Source organism: Mastomys coucha, unplaced genomic scaffold, assembly GCF_008632895.1.
Source record: "Mastomys coucha isolate ucsf_1 unplaced genomic scaffold, UCSF_Mcou_1 pScaffold8, whole genome shotgun sequence".
NCBI lineage: Eukaryota > Metazoa > Chordata > Mammalia > Rodentia > Muridae > Mastomys > Mastomys coucha.
In genome coordinates, this window is record NW_022196914.1 from 25,696,887 (window position 1) to 25,720,307 (window position 23,421).

The window sequence follows — 23,421 nt, forward strand, 5'->3', positions numbered from 1 at the left end:
TGTGTTAGTCAGGTAGTGTCAGAGCCTCTCAGGAGATAGCTATATTTAGGCTGGCTTGCCCTTCCTTCCAAAATTTTATTAAAACATCACTCATTGTATTAAGGATCCCAGTAGGCTATAGAGATTATTCAGTGGATTGAAACACATACTACTTTTCAGAGGACGCAAGTTCCATTCCCGGCACCTATTTTTTGTTACTCTTAATTGCCTATATCTATATCTTTGAATCTAATGACCCTCTCCTCAACAGGTACCCACGCACATGTGTTCATCCATAAAAAGATCTGCAACATACACATGATTTAAAATAATAAAATAAATCTTTTTAAAAAGGATTCCCCCTGTTAAAATTATCATAAAACATACTGCTGTCACCATTATTCTTTGAAAATGTTTTAATTTCTTTTGTTTTATTCATTGTGTTACATTTATTTGTGTGTTTATTTATGATAATGGTGAGTCATGTTCTTGCCACAGCAAATATTTCAAGATTAGAAGGTCAATTGCAGGAGTGGATTCTCTCATTCTACCATGTAGATCTTGGGCACTGAGTTCAGGCCATTCATCTTGATAGCAAGTGCCTTTACCTGGGAGCCATCTGACTGATCTCTCCTCTAGTTCTCAATACTAAAGTTGTCTGACTGATTGCCATCACTTGCATCTTGGTTATTAAGTATATAAATGATTCTTCACTCGACCTTTTCTTCTGGTCTTACTTTCCACAGCTGGGCTTTCATGAACTGCAGTGCTTGGAGAATGGCTGAAACCTGGCTCACAGTACATTATGTTTTTAGAGTCCATCTTAACTTTTCAAGACAGCACAAATGAAAAATGCATGCAATCCTGCATATCCAAGATGTGCAGTCAATAAATCCTGCAAGTTTGAATTTATTTACCCCCAAACTATTCACTGTGTTAGTTTATTTTCTTTCTTCTTTAATCTGAGTTACCAATAGACAGAAAACTATCTCCAGAGAAAGTGTTACAACCTTGGGCAGCGTGTGAAGTCTGCTAGTGATATCCTCCTCCGTCATCTCTGTCTTCATATATATATATATGGCTAGAGAATTTCCTCTTCCATTATGTTTGCTATTTTTAAAATATATATTATGATTCATAGTACCACAGAATTATGATGAAGCTTTAAAGCATACAAGCTATCTGAAATTATGTGTTACAGAGGTTGGGGACATATTTTTGAGATTTGGATAGACATTGATCTGAAAGGGGTCTGAACATACATATATGTATATATAAATATATATATAATGAAATATATATCAAATGTTTATGATATTGTCTAATATTCTCTTTCTCATTAGAAACCTCTCTCTATTCACAAGGTTCATCATCAGTTAAACCATAACTATTTCATTATTAAACTTGTCATGTTTCATTTTCTAGTTGACTTCCATAACAGTGCCATTTTCCATATTACAAGGTATGAGTCAGGATATGCATTGCTAAAACCAGACTTTTTTCATTATGAAACACTTTCTTACAAATTCAAGTTTATCAGTGTCAGGTGAGGAGATTAACAATCCAACTAAGAATAAGACTAGTGTCTTAAAAAAATCTACTGTCCTAAAGTAAACCACTGTTTAAATCAGCTATAAGATGCATTGGTGTGGTAAATCACATCAGGCCAAAAGAAAGATACTTTTCAAGATGCCTTTTTCATAATCACAACTGAGTAGTGTTCTGAGTTATCTCCAAAACAAGATTGGTCTGCAAGTAATTTGAAGATGGTATATACTAATGGTAATTTTGGTAATGTATATAATTAATATACCTCTTAATAATAATTTTTAAGTCATAATATTACCACCTAATTTTTCCTTTTCCCTTTGTTTGATAAAACCCCTCCCATGCACTCTCTTACTTCCTTTCATTTTTATGTTCTTTTTTAATTAAATTATACACATTTCCTAAATACATCAACATAACCTATTCAAGCCATATAATGTTAGTTGTATGTATATGACCTCAGGGCTGAGCACTTGGTCTTGAGTAACCAATTGGGGTACTATCCCCTGGGGTCCATCTGTCACTCTTAGAATTCCTTTGTTGCCCATAGTTCTTTTTCTAGGGTTAAGACCTTATGATCCTTCACCCATCTATGTTACCATGTCTATTAGCATTATCATTGTGTAGTTCCTGCTGACATTCCTAGAGGGCAGAATCTCACAGCAACCTCCCTGTTCCTCTGGCTTTTACAATCTATCTGCTCCCTTTTAAATAATTCTGTATTCATCATCAATTTTTCCTTTTTCCAAACTGTAAACTCTCATATTCTATCATGCTTGGGTCGAAGGAAGTGATTATTTGGAACATTATTACAGTGTATAAAAGAAATTGGCCCTATGATATTTAGTCTTTGACCTGGAAATGTCTCCCAAAATTTCTTGTGATCTCTTTGATTTTAGCAACTTGCATTATAAGCATCAAGGTTTTCCTAAAAATAGGTCAACAAATGGGAGCAGCCATCAAACCCAGTGAGTGTTAACACTCTATAAGTCAGATGTAAAATCGTAGCAGAGATTTCAGTCATAGTGAGGAAATGACATAGTGCATGGGGAACATCACTCACACATCAGACAATGAAATGCAAAGCAGTTTTCAACTGTAGTGGCCTAAAGTATAACCTATTATAACCTTAAATACCTGAATCCAAGACATACTTAATCACTTTTCTATGAAGTTTTAAAAGCAACGTTACAATATGATGAAACTATCCAGTACTGATAATTCACAGAAAGATCATTAGCCAATGAACTCACTATCCAGGAGACAGACATAGACTGAAAAGCAATGGGTTGATAAAAATCAGCTTGCAATCCTTGATAGTTTACACGAAAATTCCAACTGTGCCTTCATTAAATAAAAGTCTGAACACATTCTTTTTTCCAAAATAAAAACTCAGCATAAGTTATAGAAAGAGAAGAAAGTGGCCTCTGGAGAGGCATAAAAATATTAACAGAGGAGCTTGGTGGGCGCTTGTAAAAACAGATAGTATTGCAAAAGTAAGCAATAACATGGAAAGATGGTAAATTTTGATATATCATATCTTGGCCAGCAATGGAAGTTGGCTTACTGAGAAAGAGATGAAGGTGGCTCTGGGGAGTGTTAGAAGCAAAGAAGCAAAGAAAGAAAATATGCTGTATGTAGCCTCATGGCTTGCTGTCTAACTTTAATTTTTAAAAAGTCATGTTTCATAAGACTGAGATGCACAGAAGCAAATAAAATAGATTTTTTTTTTTACACACAATCAAGTACATCTGGAACTCTGCTATGTTTGCTTTTATTAAATCCAACCTTAACTCAGGAAGTTAAACTTTAAATTTCACTATACAATATAAAATTTTAAAGCAACAGATTCACCTCAGCAGTTCCAAGTAACCTGAAGAAATTTATATAAGGATACCATGTATTTCAATTATTAATTTAATGGTGATGAAACCTAAGAGAAAATCATGACTATTACAGAAACACTTCTGGTCAGCATTATCAAGAAATTAAGGTCTAGACATTTTTTTTTTTGCTTGTTTTTGTTTTTTTGTTTTGTTTTTCTGAGACAGGGTCTGTGTAGCCCTGGCTGTCCTGGAACTCACTCTGTAGACCAGGCTGGCCTCAAACTCAGAAATCTTCCTGCCTTTGCCTCCCAAGTGCTGGGATTAAAGGCATGTGCCACATTGCCTAAACATTTTTAATAATCATTCTGATGTATATTGACCAGCTTAACTGATGTGTGTGTGTGTGTGTGTGTGTGTGTGTGTGTGTGTGTGTTGGTGTTGATTTGTTTTGAATGAATCTCTTTTAAGAGAGAAAAAACATGAAGCTGTTGGGAAGGGAAACGAGGAGGAAATCTTAAAGGAGTTGGGGGAGGGAAAAGTATGATACAAACACACAAAATTGCAAGTTGTAATTATTTTTAAAAATACAAAAGAATAACCATTCATAATTTCAGGATCTAATAGTTAAAAATCAAGTGTATCAAGTGTGCCTGATATTTGTACTTATAATTTCTATATTTCTACTCTTTGCTCCTCTTCTAAGCTCTGTCTCCAAGTAATACTTCAATGTTTTCTCTACTGACAAATACATCTCAACTCTTTGATATTGTTCCTTCACTATGGGAACATTCAGTCCTTTCTTGATGTTCTGTATTCATGGTTACTGCCAGAGAATTTTATTTCTGTCTTAGGTAGACTTCTACTGCTGTGATAAAACCATAACAAAAAAAACCCAACCTTAGAAAGAAGGGGTTTATTTCTCTGTATAGATTACAGTCCTTTATTAAAAAAGGAAGTCAAGGCAAGAACTCATAGCAAGAACCTAAAGGTAGGAAATGGAGGAGATTAGAATGCTGTTCCTCTATGCTCTGCTTGGTATGCTCAGCCTGCATTCTTTTACAACACAAAACCATCCACCCAGAGTGGCACCAATTACAGTGGCTATACTCACCAACATCAATCCTTACCAAGAGAATGCTTACATTTGAAATGATGGAGACATTTTCTCAATTGAGAGTTCTCTCCCAGATAACTCTGTCTTGTGTGTTACCCCTTATTCCATGCACTAGCTTTTAGGTGTGAGTCTCTAGATACAAGAAGATTGTAGCAAGGTGTAAATCAAAGAGCATAGATTAATAAAGGCTATTATACAGTTAATGTATATGAGTCAACTGATTCTCTAATATGGAGTCAAACACTGAAACTACCCCAGTGCCAATGGACATCTGGCCAATTGTAAAGCCTCACCCTCTTTGATAATAGGTTGACTCCTGGAAATCATAAGAATTCAAGTCAAGGATGATATCTAATTATGGGGCAGAACTTACTGAAGTGGAAACTTCTAGCTCTTTGGAAAGTTAATTATGTCAAATGATGTTTTGCTGGGGCACGCAGATAAAAGGATATCTTGCTAAAGCAAACATGTGCAAGCCTCTTTCCTGAAGCAGACACAGGTGAAAGGATGTTTGGATATAGCAGACACAAGAAAGGACGCTTGATGAAGGAGTATAAATATACCCCCACAGACAGTGGGAGAGTTGCACTGAGCTTTGGTTTGGTTTGCTCTGCCTTTTCATCTTTGCTAATGGTGTGCATGTATTGGTTTGCCTTACACAGTATTGTTGAACTTGTGATAACACCACCATTGAGAGAAACTTGCCCACAAACTGCTCATGAGGTTCCTGTGGGTTTCTAGTAGGCTTTTTATCCACTAGTATAGGATGGCCTTATATCTGTTAATATATGGGCAACACTAACTAGACTTAGCTACTTTTTAAAAAGAGAAAAAAGGCATAATATTTGGAGAAGTGCATTTTGAGAATATATAGAAGGAATTGGAGGTGTAAAGGGGGAATAGATATAATCATAATTCATTGAACTCACATTTGAAATTTAGAAAAACTTAGAAAAAAATTTATACATATAGAATTCTTAACATGTAAATTTTAATCCAGCAATTCTAATCCAGATACTGAGTACAAGAATACTAAGAGTGAGACAAAGAAGGTGTTTTATAGCCATTTTAATAAAGGCAGACTAAGATTTTGTATCAGTGTAATAAAAAATACTGGTGATTTGGCATACAAAATATGATACCTTGCCAATGTTGTATTCCAACAGTGAGTTGAAATACTTGACCCCAAGTATTCACCTATTGGTCAAGAGCAAAATAACTATTAAGACTATTAGTTTATTTTAAAATATATGAGGTTATTGCTACAAAAATTAAGTAATTAACACATGTTATCTTCAAACAGTAGTTAAGTATACCACTAAGTACAATAATAAAAAGTGGGTTACTTTAGAATAGAATAAGAAAGAAAAGTATTTGTAGTGTGTTTTAATAAGTATGTTGGTTGGTTTGTATTGCTAATCTGACACAAACTAGAGTCAACTGGAAAAAAAAGAGCTCAATTGAAAAGCTGCCTTTATCAGATTGACTTCTGGGCATGTTAATGGAGAATGGTCACCATGGCTGGTTGAGTTGAGGGGCCATGCCCACAGCGGGTGGCATTATTCCTAGGCAGGTGAGGTCTCAACTTATACAGCTACCTAAACATGAATCTCAGAACAAGCCCGTAAGATTAATTCTATGGTTTCTACCTGGAGTTCCTGACTAGAATTCCTGTCCCGACTTTCTTCAATGATAAATTGTGAACACAAGTATAATATTAAAATAAATACTTTTCTCTCCAAGTTGCTTTTGGTCATATCACAGCAGCATAAAACAGTAAATATAGCAATGAGAGAACATGAATTGGACATGCCTACTTTTGTCAATTGGTTACCTTATTATTCCATCAACAGAAATTCTACACTTACTTTCTCTCTGAATAATATCATGTGAAAGGCACCCATATTTGTCTTTTATATAAGTAAAAATTTAAGAGAAATATGTTTTAGACAGATGATTTTGGATAATGTTCAAAAATAGCACTTTTACAAAGTTGTTCTGACAAATAATGAGATTTCAAATATGTATTTCAGCTTCAGACTGGCAATCGCTGCCTAGAAGAATTGTTTTAAACTCACTAAATTATACAGAAGACAAATTCTGAAGTTCATCACTTTTCTTTATCTAACAGTCTATTGTTGGTACAGGAGAAAGTGGTTGACATATTTTTGAACAGTGATAATGTTCTCAGAAAATGAGATGTTCAATTACTTTTACGTCAGAAATTCTACTTAGGGAAGAAAATAACATACCAACAGGGATATTCTTTGCATTTGGTATGTGATTTCAATGCTCAAATCAGAATGTAACTCAGCCACATATACATAAATCACAAAAGGATATAATTTACCCAAATAAGTTATATCAAGCTATTCTTAACAAGTAATATTTACTTAAAAGCTGAGCTTTTGAAAATGTCTTTGATGTTCCAATCACTTAATACGGATTTATAAATTTGCTGTGATAATTCTTTCTACTGCTTTGACAAAATACTTGAGATTATCAACTAATATAAAGTAAAATTTTATTTTGACCCTTGGATTCAGAGATTTCAGTCTGTGGTGATCTGGGCCCCATTGCTTCAGGTCTGAGATCAAAGTATGTCAGAACAACAACTCAAAAAGGGCAGGAACCTGAAGGCAGGAGCTGTTGCAGATGTCATGGAAGGGTGCTACTTACAGGCTTGCTCCTCTCTTTATGGCTTGCTCAACCTGCTTCTTTTAGAATTCAGTACCACCAGCCCAGGGATGACACCACCCACAATGGGCTAGTCCCTCCTCCATCAACCACTAATTAAGAAAATGCTCCTCTAGCATGCCTGCATCCTGATCTTATGGAGGCAGTTTTTTTCAACTGGACTCTCTCCTTTCAGATGTCATAAAACTATCTGGCACAGCTTCCAGGTTACAATGTAAAATGCATTCAGTCCAAATTTTAAATCCCCATTGTCTTCAGATTCTTTCTAAGGGCAATTTGACTATGCAGCATGGATTTTTCTTTAATGGAACTAATCTTATTAACGATTCCAGTTGCTGTGTTAGCTCTACTCTCCTTGTCTCAAACTGTAAGCATGCTCAGATGCCATTTCTCTGTCAATACTATTACTACTGCTACCACTACTAGCAATGGTGATGGTAGTGGTGGTGGTGGTGGTGATGATGATGATGATGATGATGATGATGATGAGGAGGAGGAGGAGGAGGAGGAGGAGGAGGAGGAGGAGAAAGAGGAGGAGGAACTAGAGGAGAAAGAGGAGGAGGAGGAAAAGGATGAAGAGGAGGAGGAGGATAATGGTGGTGATAGTGATGGTGGTGGTGATGGTGGTGGTGATGGTGATGGTGATGATGATGGTGATGATGATGATGATGATGACCCATTAGTTTTTAAATCAACTTCACTCAAGTTCACATTGTACAAGTACAAGGTGGCAGGCTTCTTCTTTTCCCCCACTGAGCAGAGTTGACAATTCTTCCACCTCTGTGTTTTTATAGAAAGGTGGGGAAATTTGAGGGGCAGGTAGAAGATAAATGATAAAGATCTCTGTAATTCAGCTGGAGAGATGGCTCAGTGGCTAAGCGCACTGTCTGTTCTTCTAGAAGTCCTGAGTTTAATTCCCAGCAACCACATGGTGGCTCACAACCCTCTGTAATAGAATCAGATGCTCTCTTCTGGTGTGTCTGAAGAGAGCAACTGTGTACTCAGGCATAAAAAAACCACAAATCTTAAAAAAGCAAAGTACTGTAATTAAAAAATAATATCTCTACAATTATTAGCTTACCAGCTCTCAGCAGTACCAGGGAAATGTGGAGTTAAATGAGAGAACATTATGATGCTTCAATGTTAGGTGTATGGATGGGGAAGCTGGATCCCTACAACTGAGGATTTAGATTAGCTAAAGATATGAAAAGAACCCCAAGGAAGCAGATAGACAGAAAGATGTGTGTACACTTGTACATGCAGAGGCAGACAGAAAAAAGAAGCTTAAAGCGCTCCACTGTGAGCCAAAATGACTTGTCATGTTTCTTCATAGCACTCATATACCAACAAGTACTGTGTACATGACATCTGAAGACAATAAATGCAGCTGATACGTTGTTCGGGGGACAACATTGTCTTCTCTTAAGAGTGCATGGCATGGGTATGATATCATCATTTACTGAGTTGTGGTTAAGACAGGATTATTAAACAAAACACACAAACAAAATTCACAATGACAAATACTGCACGTTGGAATTTAACAACATCATTTATTAAAGTGAGGCAATATTATTTTTCATGAAGGACACAGCTTAGGTGACATATAGAAATAGTAACACAAAGAGAAGAATGTTTGTATCATTTCTATTACATGAAATATATGGGAAAACACATGACTTGTTTAGCCACATAAAATAAATCAGGCAAATTCTATTGATGTATTCTTATTACTAATCTACCTCCATTGATTAATATCTCTTCTTAACAATTACTCATCTGAGTCATTAATTGAAGTTTCTAAAAGAAATTACATATGTTAATCTTAAAAATATATCTTCATAAATGAGATTGTATATGCTTGTAGTCTGCTGAGACCGGAGAATCACAGTTTTGAGGCCAGGCTTAGCTATTTAGTAAGACTACCTCAAAAAACAAAGCTAGAAGGTTGACTCACATCTATAATCCCAAGACAAGAGGACCACTTCAAGCCTGGCCTACGTACTTATATCCTGGATTGTATAGAGAGACCACCAACCCTGTTTTAAACACAGAAATACAGAATCTTATGCGTCAATATAACAGAATTCTTAGGAAAATGTAAAAAAAAAAGTTTTACTTACAATTTTTAGTATAATCTTTTGTGAATTCTTTAAGAATTGTATACAATGTTGCAATATATTTTTTAGAATATTTATTCCCTTACTCCTTGTACATCTACCATGCCCCCATCTCCCCACAAATTCATGTCCTTTTTTGATTTATTTTTATAATTCACCAAGTCCAGTTTTTGCTGCTCATGTACTTAAAGATGTAGCCTCATCCACTGGAGTGTTATCAGATTACCTGGGGCCACACTGGTAACAAAAACTGACTTCTCCTCTCCTCATTAGTATAGTAGTCCTGTCAGTTTATGACCAAGGACATTAAAGTCTACCTTATAAATTTATAGAAAATAATAACATTAAAATATTGCTTAGTATAAATTATAGGATTAGAAATTAAAAATTCAGAGGATTATTCAGACTCAAATGTGTAATTTTTACTCCCCCAAATGGACTTAAAATGTGTTAGTTGGGCACTTCTTTTAAATCTCAGAAATAGACCACAAATACAACCTGATAATAGTAGAATAAAAATTTTTAGGAAAAATCAAACCAGGAAGTAGTAGAAAGAAAAATTTGCAAAGAACAATACAAAAATATGTTTTATGATTTAGTGTAAGGGGCACAAAGTTTCATCTCCACAACTGGGTATCTAGTATACAGGATGGTGACACCAATTAGTAGTAGAGCTTAAGAATGCTAAATGGGGCCGGGCGGTGGTGGCGCACGCCTTTAATCCCAGCACTTGGGAGGCAGAGGCAGGCGGATTTCTGAGTTCGAGGCCAGCCTGGTCTACAGAGTGAGTTCCAGGACAGCCAGGGCAACACAGAGAAACCCTGTCTCGAAAAACCAAAAAAAAAAAAAAAAAAAAAAAAAAAAAAAAAAGAATGCTAAATGGGGTCTTAAATGGGCTTAAAATATTACATACTATGTTAACTGTGAAGTAGAGATGATAATTATTCTGATATTAATAACATTTTATAGTGTGTACATGCACCAGCGCATCCTACTGCATATCTTAATTATGCAGTTTGCCAATTGTGCCTGCAGAAAGGTGTGAAAATGTTGAGAGAATATTATTTTCTATTTACCTTAACTCTAACAAACAAACAAATAAATGAGTTTTTTTAATGAAGAAGGAAAAGAAGTAATATTATTGTCTACTATAATAAAAAATGTGCATTTAAGAAGTATAAATTTAAAATTAAGTTCTGTATTCAATATTTTGTCCTGACATATAATTAAACAAGTTAAGGTTTAACTAAGATGAAATATAAAACAAACCCTTAGGAACTGGCTCTTGAAATACATTCGCAAGTAGAAAAAGAAGCTTGTGAAACTCAGAGTATTGAAACCTTCATGATGACAGACATGCTTTAGAAACACTCAACACACACTCCTGACAAGGTGTGTCTGAAGAAACAAAAGCTCTCTGTTGTAAATGTCCTGGTCAAATCCAGACTGAAGGCCATCCTTGAAGGAAAAATCCTTAAAGCATGTCTCTCAAAAGTCAAGAATAAGGCAATAATAATGACGACTTTAGCAAATAGTATCAAAATAGACAATAGATTATCCCATGCAATTAAAAAAATGTGAAATCAATAGAAAGAGCAAAAATAACCCTTGCTATGAAAATATTGTTCATTGGGGAGTAATAAAGGAAGAGCAAACTGATCATGATTGCCATCAATATTGCTGGTTATAATTTAATATACAGAGATAAGTAACTATTAATGAAGCTGTAACAGAAAACCCACTGATGTAGTCAACGCCTCATTCCAGTGCAACCTAAAACAGCAAGCTCCTAAGACCAGATCTTAGCAAACAACACATCAAACTTCCATGGAACCAAGTTCTAAAATTCAAATATGAAGAGGAATACAATATCAAATTTTATATTTTATCGTATGACATTACAACTAAGAAATTTATATCGCATAACTCAGTTGCAAATTCAGGTTTAGGTTTCAAGTGGCTGCTGGTGACAATACGTAGAGAGTTTCAAGAGTATACTTTAGGGCTCTTTGCATACAGAGGGTACTGAAAAACTGAAAGTACAAGTACTTATAGGTGACATGTTAGATAATATTTTGTCTAATGAGTCCTTCTAGGACACATATTTCAATACGAAGCAAGCTACTTACTGAGTGAGCTATTTAGTGATTGACTGAAAGACTTCAACCAATCCAGAGTTTCTACAGGAAACTTTGTGCTGGCTAGTCTGGGCATTTTGTCTTCTTTCAATTGCTCACAAGGATCTGATAAATTTAAATATTCCTAAACCAAACTGGCATCTATCAGAGATCTGTCTCAGCACAAACTGTAGCATACAGTCGAATTTTTTATTCTCTTTTCTTTTTCACAAAACATCAAGAACCCTTTGAATTTCCTTGGCCTGGTAACGTTATTTGTAACATGGCCTGTCCTCTGGGCATCCTGACTGCTACTCTGAAGTGCTGATTAGAACTGTACCATCTTTAAGAAGTTTAACTCTAGAGCTGATTATAACTTGAGGATTGAAAGGACAGATTTCAAATCTTATATTTAAAGAACAGTGCTTCAGTTAGACATCTTATTTTGTTTAAAGATTTTGATTAGTATACAAAGTAACAGGTTTGCCTTGGTTTCATACACTCCTTTTCTCACTGTCTCCTTGCTTAAAATCTTATTTATCCCTTCTCACAGGTGTCTTTATCATTTTAGTACCTACAGCCAAGTATACGCACAAAAATAAATATGTGTAACAATTAGTGGATGCCATCTGAATATGAGAAAGAACATGTAATATTTTTTCCTCCATTAGTTTATGTATTCATTCATTTTACATCCGGATTGCAGCTCCTCTCTCTCCTCCTAGTCCCTTCCTTACAGCCCCTCCTCCATCCCACCCCTTTACCCTGAAAAGGGGGTGGTCCCACCCTAGTTACTAACCCACTCTGGTACCTCAAGTCACTACAGGACTAGGCAGATCCTCTCCTACTGAGGCCAGACAAGGCAGCCCAGTTAGAAGAACAGGATCCCCAGGCAGGCAACAGAGTCAGGATAAGTCCCTGTTCCAGTTGTAGGAGACCTGCAAGAAGACCAAACTGTTCATCTGCTACATATGTGCAGGGAGGCCTAGGTCTAGCCCTTATATGTTCTTTGATTGGTGGTTCAGTCTCTGGGAGTCCCCAAGAGTATACAGAAGTTGACTCCCAATGTATTTACTCCCATCAATTTTCTTGAAATTTTTCAATTTTCTTTATGGATGAATAAAATTCCTTCATGTATGTAGACCACATTTTCATGATCCATTCATCTATTAATGGACACCTTGGCTGAATCCATTTCATTGCTTCTGTGAATAGAACAGCAACAAAAATGGACTTACACATGTCTCTGCAATAGGGTAAAGAGTCCTTTGAGTGTTGCCTTAGTTAGGGTTTTACTGCTGTGCAGAGACTCCATGACTAAGGAAACTCTTATAAGGACAGCATTTAGTTGGGACTGGATTACAGGTTCAGAGGTTCAGTCCGTTATCTTCAAGGTGGGAGCATGGCAGCATCCAGGCAGGCATGGTACAGGAGGAGCTGAGAGTTCTATATCTTCACCTGAAAGCTGCTAGCAGAATACTGGCTTCCAGGCACTTAGCATGAGGGTCTTAAAGCCCACACCCACAATGACACATGTCCTCCAAGAAGGCAATACCTCCTAATATTGCCACTCTCTGGTCTAAGCATATTCAAACCTTGGTAGTGGTGTAACAGGTGACTTTAAAGGATAGAACCTTGCAGATAGGTCCAGATCAACAAATGCTTTACAGTGTTTTCTGCTGGGAGCAAATAAAATCATGTCCACAATAATGAGTATATTTTTAAATATACTGTTTTAGAGACAATAGTTATTTTTAATTATTTACATAATATTTGTATGTTTGTCTGCCATTGAAATTGAGGTGTATGTCTCTCTGAAGCCATGCTTCTCAATATGATGAGCCCACACACCTAAACATAGAACTAGATAGACCCTTTTGAAATATGGTTTGGTTTTGTTTTAGTTTTGGTTTGTTGAGATAGGTTCTTACCTTGTAGCCAAGGCTGGTTTCTTGTTAAATATGGTTTCATATTTAACAGCAAACTTCCTGCCTCAGAGTCCCAAGGGCTGGAATTACAGATTTGAGTCACTTTGCCCATTTATACACATGGTATTCTCATGTCACTAATAATTTAAATAATGTGTTACAAAATTTAAAACATTATAAATTAGTGTAAAGATTCCCCTACACAAATATCTTCCTCTGTCTGCTCCTTGACTGAAATATGTAAAACAATGAAATCAGCCAACAAAACATTAGAAGTGAGAAAGGAAAGATGAAATCTCAAAGGATCTTCAACCAATAAGGTATTCTGAATTCTCCAAATTATATTTAGAAGGCAGCTCTTTAAAAAGTGTACTTCAAAAATCCCTTCTAAACCAATTCTCCCAGAAGAAATGGGTACCATGACTAGTTGTATAATTACCAAAAATAAAAGCCAAAATAAATGAACTGTAGACAAATGTCAACAGTAATAAAAGAGATGCCTCTAGCTTTCACTGATAACTTAAAGGTTCTAATATAAATCCAGGAAGTCATCCATTAGAAATACAAGTTTCATAGATTAATATATATTCAATTATATGAAACCTAAGGATTTCTAACTAAAAAAATTATAGCCTAGCAAATAAAATTCATATGTGCATGCATATATACAAAGACTAATGAAGCTTTTTGTAATAAAGAATCATGAAAACTCAATATGTGGTAAAGTAAGTTGTTTTTAAGTTATTTCAAGTGAATTCTGAATCTATCAAAATGTTTTCACATATTTTTAAATTAATTTTGTTTCATAAACAGAAACAAATTCCTTCATCACCATCACACCTAAGCTTTCTGAACAGAAGTCTCTCAAATATCAACTCTTTCATAACAGTTCGAAACAGTTGGACCTTCAAGAAAGCATTGGGGTAATTGATTGTGTTGACACAAATTATTTTTCAAGAACCCTCATCATGATCCAATAGTTTCTTTGTGTAGTTCTGCCTCAGATAACGTATTATTGTTTTTTACCATAGTTCATTCATCACAAATATCGTTTCTCAAGAATTCAGAAATTACATAATGACATTACTAATTCTCTATCATTTTCAATTTTCTCAATCAAGTGATTGTAATTTTAAAATGGGAAAAACAAAAGCTTCTTGCATAATAGGATTTTTCTCTCTCTTGCACAATTTAACTGAAATAATAGTAAGGGTTGAATAGGTATAAACCACCAATATCTTAAAAAGCACCTCTGTCCAGTCCCCTTCATTGTCTTTGCTTTATAATCCATAGGCTTCATGTTTAATTTATAAACAACCCCAGTGTTCTCAAGAAAAGGAAAAGAGAACGTGTTCTCTTCAGGAGGGATGACATGTATGCTGCCCTCCATGCTGTTACAAATGGCTTTTTCATACAAAATATGGAAAATGCTTCAGGATTATCTTTGTGTAAAATCTATCCTTGAAATATGAGCTGCAATGCCTGCCCCACATATGGCACAGTTCAGTGGTTGTGACAACAAACTGGTAAAATGATGTGGGACCCATTCTAAGAGAAGTTTATAATTTCACAGGATATTCCTTAAAAACAATTCCATTATGGTGAAAGATATATTAAAGGTCAGTAATGTACAACACTCTAAAGGTAATTATCAAAAAAGAAAACACTGTCATGCACACTTTTAAAAATCGAAGTGTTTCCTCTAAATAATGCCTCATGTCATGGATCATTTATATTAACACCAACCACGGATTCTGGAGGGAAGTGTTTAAAAATGGCAATGCAGTGGCATTTTATGAAAGAACAGAGTCTGATTCTAAGGTGATATTCTGAACTTAAAAGGTTGTATCTGGAGAGAATTATTACTATTTTAATAAGGAAACTGCTTATTCATAACCACTGTGCTAAAACCAGTATCAAGTGACACTGGGAGAGGGGCAGGGAAGGGAACTGGGCAGTTTTCGCGTTTAAAAATGATAAATAGAAAAGAAAGGAAAGAAGAGAGAAAAGCAAACTCTCCAGAAAGGAGTCAATTCACACTTCTAAAACTTGGAGTAAGCTCAGAAGGATGGCTTAGCTTGTGAAGAGGAAGCTTGCTGCCTGGACTATGGACCTGAGTCAAACTCTCAAACCTACATGTTGGAAGAAGAGAATCAAACTCTAATCTACAACACACACACACACACACACACACACACACACACACTGGCACACTTGTGGATGCTGTATGTAAATGATTAGTAATTACAATATTTAACTTTTAATAATGGCATCATGAATTTATAGAAAACATAGCTGTGGTATTTTTATGTCTTCAGAATGCTTCAGATTCACTCTCCTATCATCTCTGAATATAGAAGTGAAAAAATCATTTAGAAAAGTATGAATATATTGAGTAACAAGTATTACTGCACAATTCCTGTAAAATATACTAAAATAACTGAAATTCTACTGAGTTTGGCTCTGTTAGACAAACTATCTTATTTTCTAATTTCCTAAAACTTAACAGCATTCATCCTCCTGTGAGAAAGCTTCCAATTTATTTCAGTGACAATCTGGAGATTGTCAGGTGTCTGTAGAAATTAAAAGTGTCTCCACTGTATGCCTCAAGATCAGAAATCAATGTTTTTACAGAGAAAGTATAGCCAACTAGCTTCCCAAACCTTACACTACTTCAGTGATTACACGTTAATTGATCTTCTCCCCACTGTGAAATCTCAGCTGAAATCCATGGTTCTCTCTAAGGGCACTGTAATGAGAAATCATCTCTCTGAGGAGATAGACATTTTAAGCCAATTTTCTGAAAGGCGACAAAAGGGAGATTGTGGCGTAAAAATCTCCATCATTGCAAATGTACAGTCATTTTTCTCAATTATTTTATTCTTAACCAAGGTATAGGAGTCTCTCATAAGATGTTGGAATGGGAAGTTTCAAAGATACAAGTGAGAAGGAAAACAAACTGGCCACATGTCTAAAAGCAGATATTTAGTGTTTACTGACAGATTTCTTTTGTAAGCAGAAATAGAGATGATAAAGTTTTGTTTTCCGTTAAAAGCTGGGGTGTGAATGTTATGTATTTGTGTTACTTCATGAGCTCTAACAATAGAAGAAAAGCTACAAACAAACAAAACAGTAAAGTAAGAGAGACATATGCAGTCATCCTATGAGTACCTCATAGGATCAGGACTGTACCCAGCCATGACCTTCTCTTTTGCCCTAGCAAAGGTGTCCAGGTATACAACCCTTCCTCATTAAAAAATAAGAATAAAGGAATGCCATCTTCTGTCTACTTGCATGCACAGTCGAGATCACCAAATAAGGCTAACTCTGGCTCCTCTGTAGAAACAATACAAAATTTCCTGTTGTAAATGGTATATTATTTCTACTCCTTTGCTTGATTAAGTGAATACTGTTCACACAAATCCCAGATTAGGATTGCTTACATTCCCATGAACAGGTTAAATTCCTATATTTTCCTTTATAAAAAGATTTGAGAGGCTCTATCCAGCAGCTGACTCATACAGATGCAGACACCCACAGCCAAACAATGGATGGAGCTTGAGGACTCTTATGGAAGAATAGGAGGAAGGATTGTTGGCCCTGAAGTGGATAGAACCTCCACAGGAAGACCAAGAAAGTCAACTAACCTGCATCCTTGGGGCTTTCAGAGTCTGAACCTCCAGACAAAGAACATACATGGGCTAGACCTAGGCCTCCCTGCACATATGTTGCAGCTATACAATTTGGTCTTTATGTGAGTACTGAACTGGAGCTGGACCTATCCCAAAAGCTATCACCTGTCTGTGGAATATGTTCTTCTAGCTGGGCTGCCTTGTCTAGTCTAAGTGGGAGAGGAAGTGCGGAGCTTCACAGAGTCTTGATGTGCCAGGGTGGGGGGGGGGATACAACAGGGGCCCCACCCACTCAGAGGAGAAGAGGTGGGGGAGGGATTTTGGGAGGGGGTGACTGAGAGGGACATAGTGATCAGGATGTGAAGTGAATAAGTATAACTGTAATAAAAAAGATTTGAACTTGAGCACTACTGCAATGTTACATTTAACTATATTTACAGAATTTTGAAAAACCTCATAAAATCTCAGTTAAGAGGAAACAGTGTAATGGAAGTCGTGAGCACATATATCAGAGGTCAATGAGCAGTGCCCAGGCGAGCAAATGTCCAGAAGGGCTGGAACTGTAATCTCCCTGACCTTTCCAGTATTCTCTTTAAACAGAAAATTTTTGTTAGCTTCAAGGACAAGATAACCTTTTATAGTGGTATAAAAATATTTTTCATTGTAGGATGGGGAGGTTCAGTTAGTCAAGTGCTTGCCTTGCAAACCTTAAGACTTGAGTTCAATCCCTGGTACTCACATTCCATTGCCCTGTGTGCCTTTCTCCTGTGACACCTTACATAGCACATTTTGCTTATTTTGAGAGGTAGTCCTCAGGGAAGAGGCTTCAAGGCTAATTCCAGCTCTGTTTCTACAAGTGCTATGTCCAGATTTGTAATAATATCTTCAGTAAGATTATGAACCATAATAATGACCAGCCTGACAAGACATGCCTACTGGCACAATAGAGGTACTTTTATATTAGGTGTAACAAACAGCTGTACTGTTGGATTTAAGGTACACTCCATAGCAGGAAACCAGTTTTGGGCAATTACCACTGGCAAGAGTGGTTTGGGGTTCTAGAGAAGAACCTGCTTCTTTCATTTTCCTAAGTCAATATATTTATAACTGTACTCTCAATACTTGTTCATAGATAAGTATGCTTTTAGCTCTCATTGCAGAATCTTCTTTTGCTGCAGGCTACTTTAAGATCTTCAATGGGCCAAAATGCAGTGATTTTTAGCCTTAATGCTCAGGGCATACCATAGAAGCGTGAATAGAAAAGCCAAAGGATCAGAAAATCTTCTGGTAGGTAGTGTCTTCCTGATATTCCAGTAAACTGTATCCAAGAAATCTCAGCAACATTATTGTCTAAATAAGAGCTGAACAGTGACAACATGCCAAAGAGAACGAGGGAAATTTCATAAAGCCCCACAACCAATAGCTGCTGAGAGATGGAGAATCAATTTTCTTCAGGGATGATCCCCCTGGTGGGTTGTCTAATAGCAAGAGCCCAACCCTCAGTACACGTACATGCAAAACCACAAAATGGATTTAGCAGAGCATTGTGTATATGTGTGTGCCTGTGTGTGTGTTTATGTGTGCATCTGTATGGGTATGCCTGTGTGTGTGCCTGTGTGTCTGTATGTGTCTGTGTGTATGCGCCTGTGTGAGTGCATGTGTATGTGTCTGTGTGTGTATTTGTGTGTGTGCATGTGTACATGTGGGGTAGGTGTTTGTGTGTGTACCTATATGTGAATATATGTGTGTGCTTTTGTGTGTGTCTCTCTGTATATCTTTGTGGGTGTACCTCTCTGTGTGTCTCTGTATGTCTCTGTGTGTCTTTGTGGGTGTATCTGTGTGGGTATGCCTCTGTGTGTGTCTGTGTGTGTGTGTGTGTCTGTGTGTGCATCTCTGTGTGTGTCTCTGTGTGTGTGTTTGTCTGTACATAACAACTGTAATCATAAAACAAGGGGTTTTGAATTTAATTTGAGAGGGAGAGCAAATGAAAGGAGCTGTATAGGAAGAGGGATAAAAATGATGCACATATAGTGAACATGTAAAAATTCTCAAAAATTAAAACAATAAATTTTTAAAGTACAGCAGCGGTGAGTCACCCTTGCCATCCCAGCACTGCACAGGTAGAGACAAGCAGAGCTCTGCAGACAGTTGCCCAGCTAGTGGAGACAACTGGCTGACTTCCCTTTTAATGAAAGTTCTGTCTCAGGAGATGAAAGTGTGTAACAGTACCTGAGAAGCTGCAGCAGTAGTCTCCTAGCTTCCAAGCACACCCATAGGTACATAAATGAATCTATGCAAACATGCACCCACATCCATCAGTGAGCACAAGATCACTGGACTTATTAATTTCAAAACTACATTTAAGTTTCCTAAGAAAATTCTTTCAGCTTAAGAATAACTTGCTTATTTTCTATCTGTTCTGGTCTTTAAAACACATTTATACATTCACTCACAAAAATGTCTTAATTATAGGTTGGTAAAAAAAATGTTGCCTCAAAACCACTGAAAACATTTTTGTTGTTGAAAGGGAAACTGAATAGTCAAAAAATATTGCAATGTGGTTCAGATGCCTACTGAAAAAAAATGGAAGGCAATACATTTGTAGTATAGTAACCACTAAATTGTTTGATGATTTGATAATGGCTACCAATGAGATACATGTGAGTTTTGTATCTGTTGATATGTATTGTGAACAGTCGCAATGATTGTTTCCATGACATTTACCTAAGTGTCAGCATTGCTTCACAAACACACTTAAAATGAAAGTAAAGATCTTCTTAATGTCAGAGTTGGAAAAAATTTAAGATAGAAAAAACAACAATAAGGATTCAAGTAATAATTACATTTCATCTCTCTTAAAAATGAATCAATTATAGGCTACAATCAGTTAATGTCAACATCTGTAACAATCTCTCTATTATTATTTCCATTGCATAAGAACACAAGTTGGCAGACTTGCTGCTAATGGATTATTCTATTGTTGTGTTAAGCTCTTATATGACAAAGAAAGTCCATTAAAATAACTATCACTTCAATGTCATTAATGCAGTTCATAAATTATTTTCTATACATGCCAGATGACATTGTTTTTCTTTACAATAAAACATAAAGTGTGGAATAGACTTCTCTGGACACTAGGAGAAGACTAATGGGGGTGTTGTATAATCTTAACAGAGTTTCCACACAGTGAAACATGAAAGCAGGAAATTTTGAAGACTAAAAATAACCATTTGCAATCAGTTGGTTCTGAGTCCCAGGTGTAAGGTTGCAGCATCTCCTGAATCCAGCTCCCAAAGGATTGGAGCACATTTAGGGCAATTAAATGACACTATCTTTTATCTCATGAAAGGGTCAACCTCTATTTTTGCAGTCAGCAGCAATTATGGCCCATTATCCCATATTTACCCTTGGGGATTGTTCACCATCTTAGTTCCCTCCCAATACATGGGGTCCCTGTACATTAGCCTTAAGGGAAGAACCATCAAAATGCAAAGGAGAGAAGGCTCACCGATGGCCATTTGGGAAATAATGGTGTAATTGGCAAGATGGGCTTCCTCAGAGTATGCATAAAAATACAAAAAATTGATACAACCATTCTGAAAATGCACACCAAAAATATATGAGCAGATGCAGATTATATATATTGTCATGTTGGCATTTTAGGGAGGTGTAAGTCACAAGACTTCACTTTGCTTAATCATTTCATAGAAATACATATAGTGTCTGTGATGTATAAAGCACTGCTGGTTACTGGCGGTGCTGTGATCTCAACATTAAAAGCAGAACTCAACCTGCCAAGAGATTTAGTGGGGGCAAGATCAGACAGGTAATGATTTCAAGGTGGGGTGTAATTATATCTTATAAGTGGGACAGGCCACACTGCAGTTATTGCCACTTAAATCACTGTGACTGGAGCAGCCGGGGATCAGATAATAAAAGAAGAAACACCTCCTCAGAATTGCATTCTTCCTGAGGGGATCTCAAAGACACCAACACAGGGGAACTTCACTTCAGTGTGTTCTCTGATCCAGCTCAGAGTGGAACAACAATGCTACTAGATCCAGACACCTCTTTGATCCAAGCTATTATGAAAAAATATTAACACATTAATCTTCAGAAGGAAGCATAGCTACATTTTCCAATCTTACAGGTGTTTGGTGTTCAAGAACATAATGTACTTTGTCTGATAAAGGCCAAAATGTTGTTCTATATCTGATAAGTCAAATAGCATTAGGTTTCTTAGGAAAGGAGTGAGAACCACTCTCGGTGATATCAATATCCCTGAGATTTAAAAGTGATTTCTCCTGGAAGAAAGGGACCACATTTCTCACGTATGCAGTAGAGTAGTGTAGTAACAGCTCACTGGATTTGAGACATTCACAGTTTCCAAATTCCCTGAAATGTGACTCCACTGGTTAAAAACTCCCAAGATGGTAAAGCAATCCTGGGTACAGGACAGAGGATGGTTCCCAGCATACCAGCGAATGTGTCAGGAAGGCTAAGAGCTCTCTAACATCCATGTTAGCATTAAGCATGCTTATTTCTTTTAGAAAGGAAGATTCTAGTTAATTGCAATTAGGAGTGGGGGAAGCCCTCATAACATTTTGTCTTAGCATTTTACTGCTGTGAACAGACACCATGACCAAGGCAAATCTTAAAAAGAACATTTAATTGAGGCTGGCTTACAGGTTCAGAGGTTTAGTCCATTAACATCAAGGTGGGGATCCATCCCATAAACAATCACCAAACCCGGACACTATTGTAGATGCCAACAAGTGTTTGCTGACAGGAGCCTGATATGGCTGTCTCCTGAAAGGCTTTGCCAGTGCCTGACAAATACAGAAGTAGAGGCTCACAGCCATCCATTGGACTGAGCACAGGGTCTCCAATTAAGGACCTAGAGAAAGGACCCAAGGAGCTGAAGCGGTTTGCAGCCCCATAGGAGGAACAACAATATGAACTAACTAGTACCCTCAGAGCTCCCAGGGACTAAACCACCAACTAAGAGTACACATGGTGGGACTCACAGCCACCAGGGTGGGTTGGTAAACTAGGGGAGGGGAGAGAGAATAAGGGGTTTTTCAAAGGAGAAGCCAAGAAAAGGGAGAACATTTCAAATGTAAATAAAGAAAAAAAAGATGGGAACTTGGGCAGCATCCAGACAGGCATGATACAGGCAGGGATGAGAATTCTACATCTTCATCTGAAGGCCACTAGGAAAAGACTGGCTTCCAGGCAGCTAGGATGAGGGTCTTAAAGTACACAACCACTGTGACACACCTACTCCAACAAGGCCATACCTACTCCCACAGGACCATATCATCTAATAGTGTCACAACCTGGCCGAGCATATACAAACCATCACATACTTCCTGAAACTAAAATTATAAAAGTAAGCTGAAACTGAGGAGATGATTTAGAACCTGAGCCAGACGTCAGATCCTCAGCACCTAGACAGTAAAGTTGGATGCGACATGCATTTTTTCCCAGAACTAGAGATAGAAACAAGTGATTCCATAGAGTTTACCAGCTAACCAGTCTAGCTAAATCTGTAAATTCCAGGATTAGTGGGAAACTTTGTCTCAAAAAAATTAGGTGGAGAGTGATTGAAGGAAGGCATGTAATGCTGACCTCTGGGCTACATGTGTACATTATGAACCTACATAAATATATATGCACACACACATGTACAACAGACACACAAATATCATAAAATATAATCTTATGTAATTGTTGTTTGTGATCAAATATTTGTGACCATACTGACATACTTCAGTAATTCTACAAATTTACTTTCTAAAGCAGTCATTCACTCTTTATTGTGTGACTGATGAAATAAATTATCATAAGCACAATTGAAAGAACAGAATGAGCCAGACATGCACATACTAAGAATAAATATTTTTTTCCTGGTTTTTCAAGACAGGATTTCTCTGTATAGCCCTGGCTGTCCTGGAACTCACTCTGTCGATCAGGCTGGTCTTGAACTCAGAAATTCACCTGACTCTGCCTCCCAAGTGCTGGGATTAAAGGCATGTGAAGACTTGTCACCCTTGTAGATTCCTTAGATGTGGAGTTCAGCATGCAAAGAAACATGATCTACTTGGGTTAAAATTTATAAGTACTCATTAATGGGAAAATTAGATACCGAGACATTGGAGACCACATACTACCACATGGCTAGGAGATTAGGGATTTACTTTAAAAAACTAAAAAGAATAAATTTTTTCAACAGGAAAGTGAAATGGTGAGATCTAGCCATAAAGAAAATTAATCTGACAGTGATGGGTATGGTCAGAATGAGCATGATTAGACTGTAGATGGGCATTTTTCTAGGTGAATTTAATGAGAATTTAAATTAGAGATATGCCAATGGAACTAAAAAGACAGAATGAGCTATGAGGAGTGTTTGAGAGTTAGATCCAGCTGCATGCAGACATTCACTAATGATTCAGCAATAGAG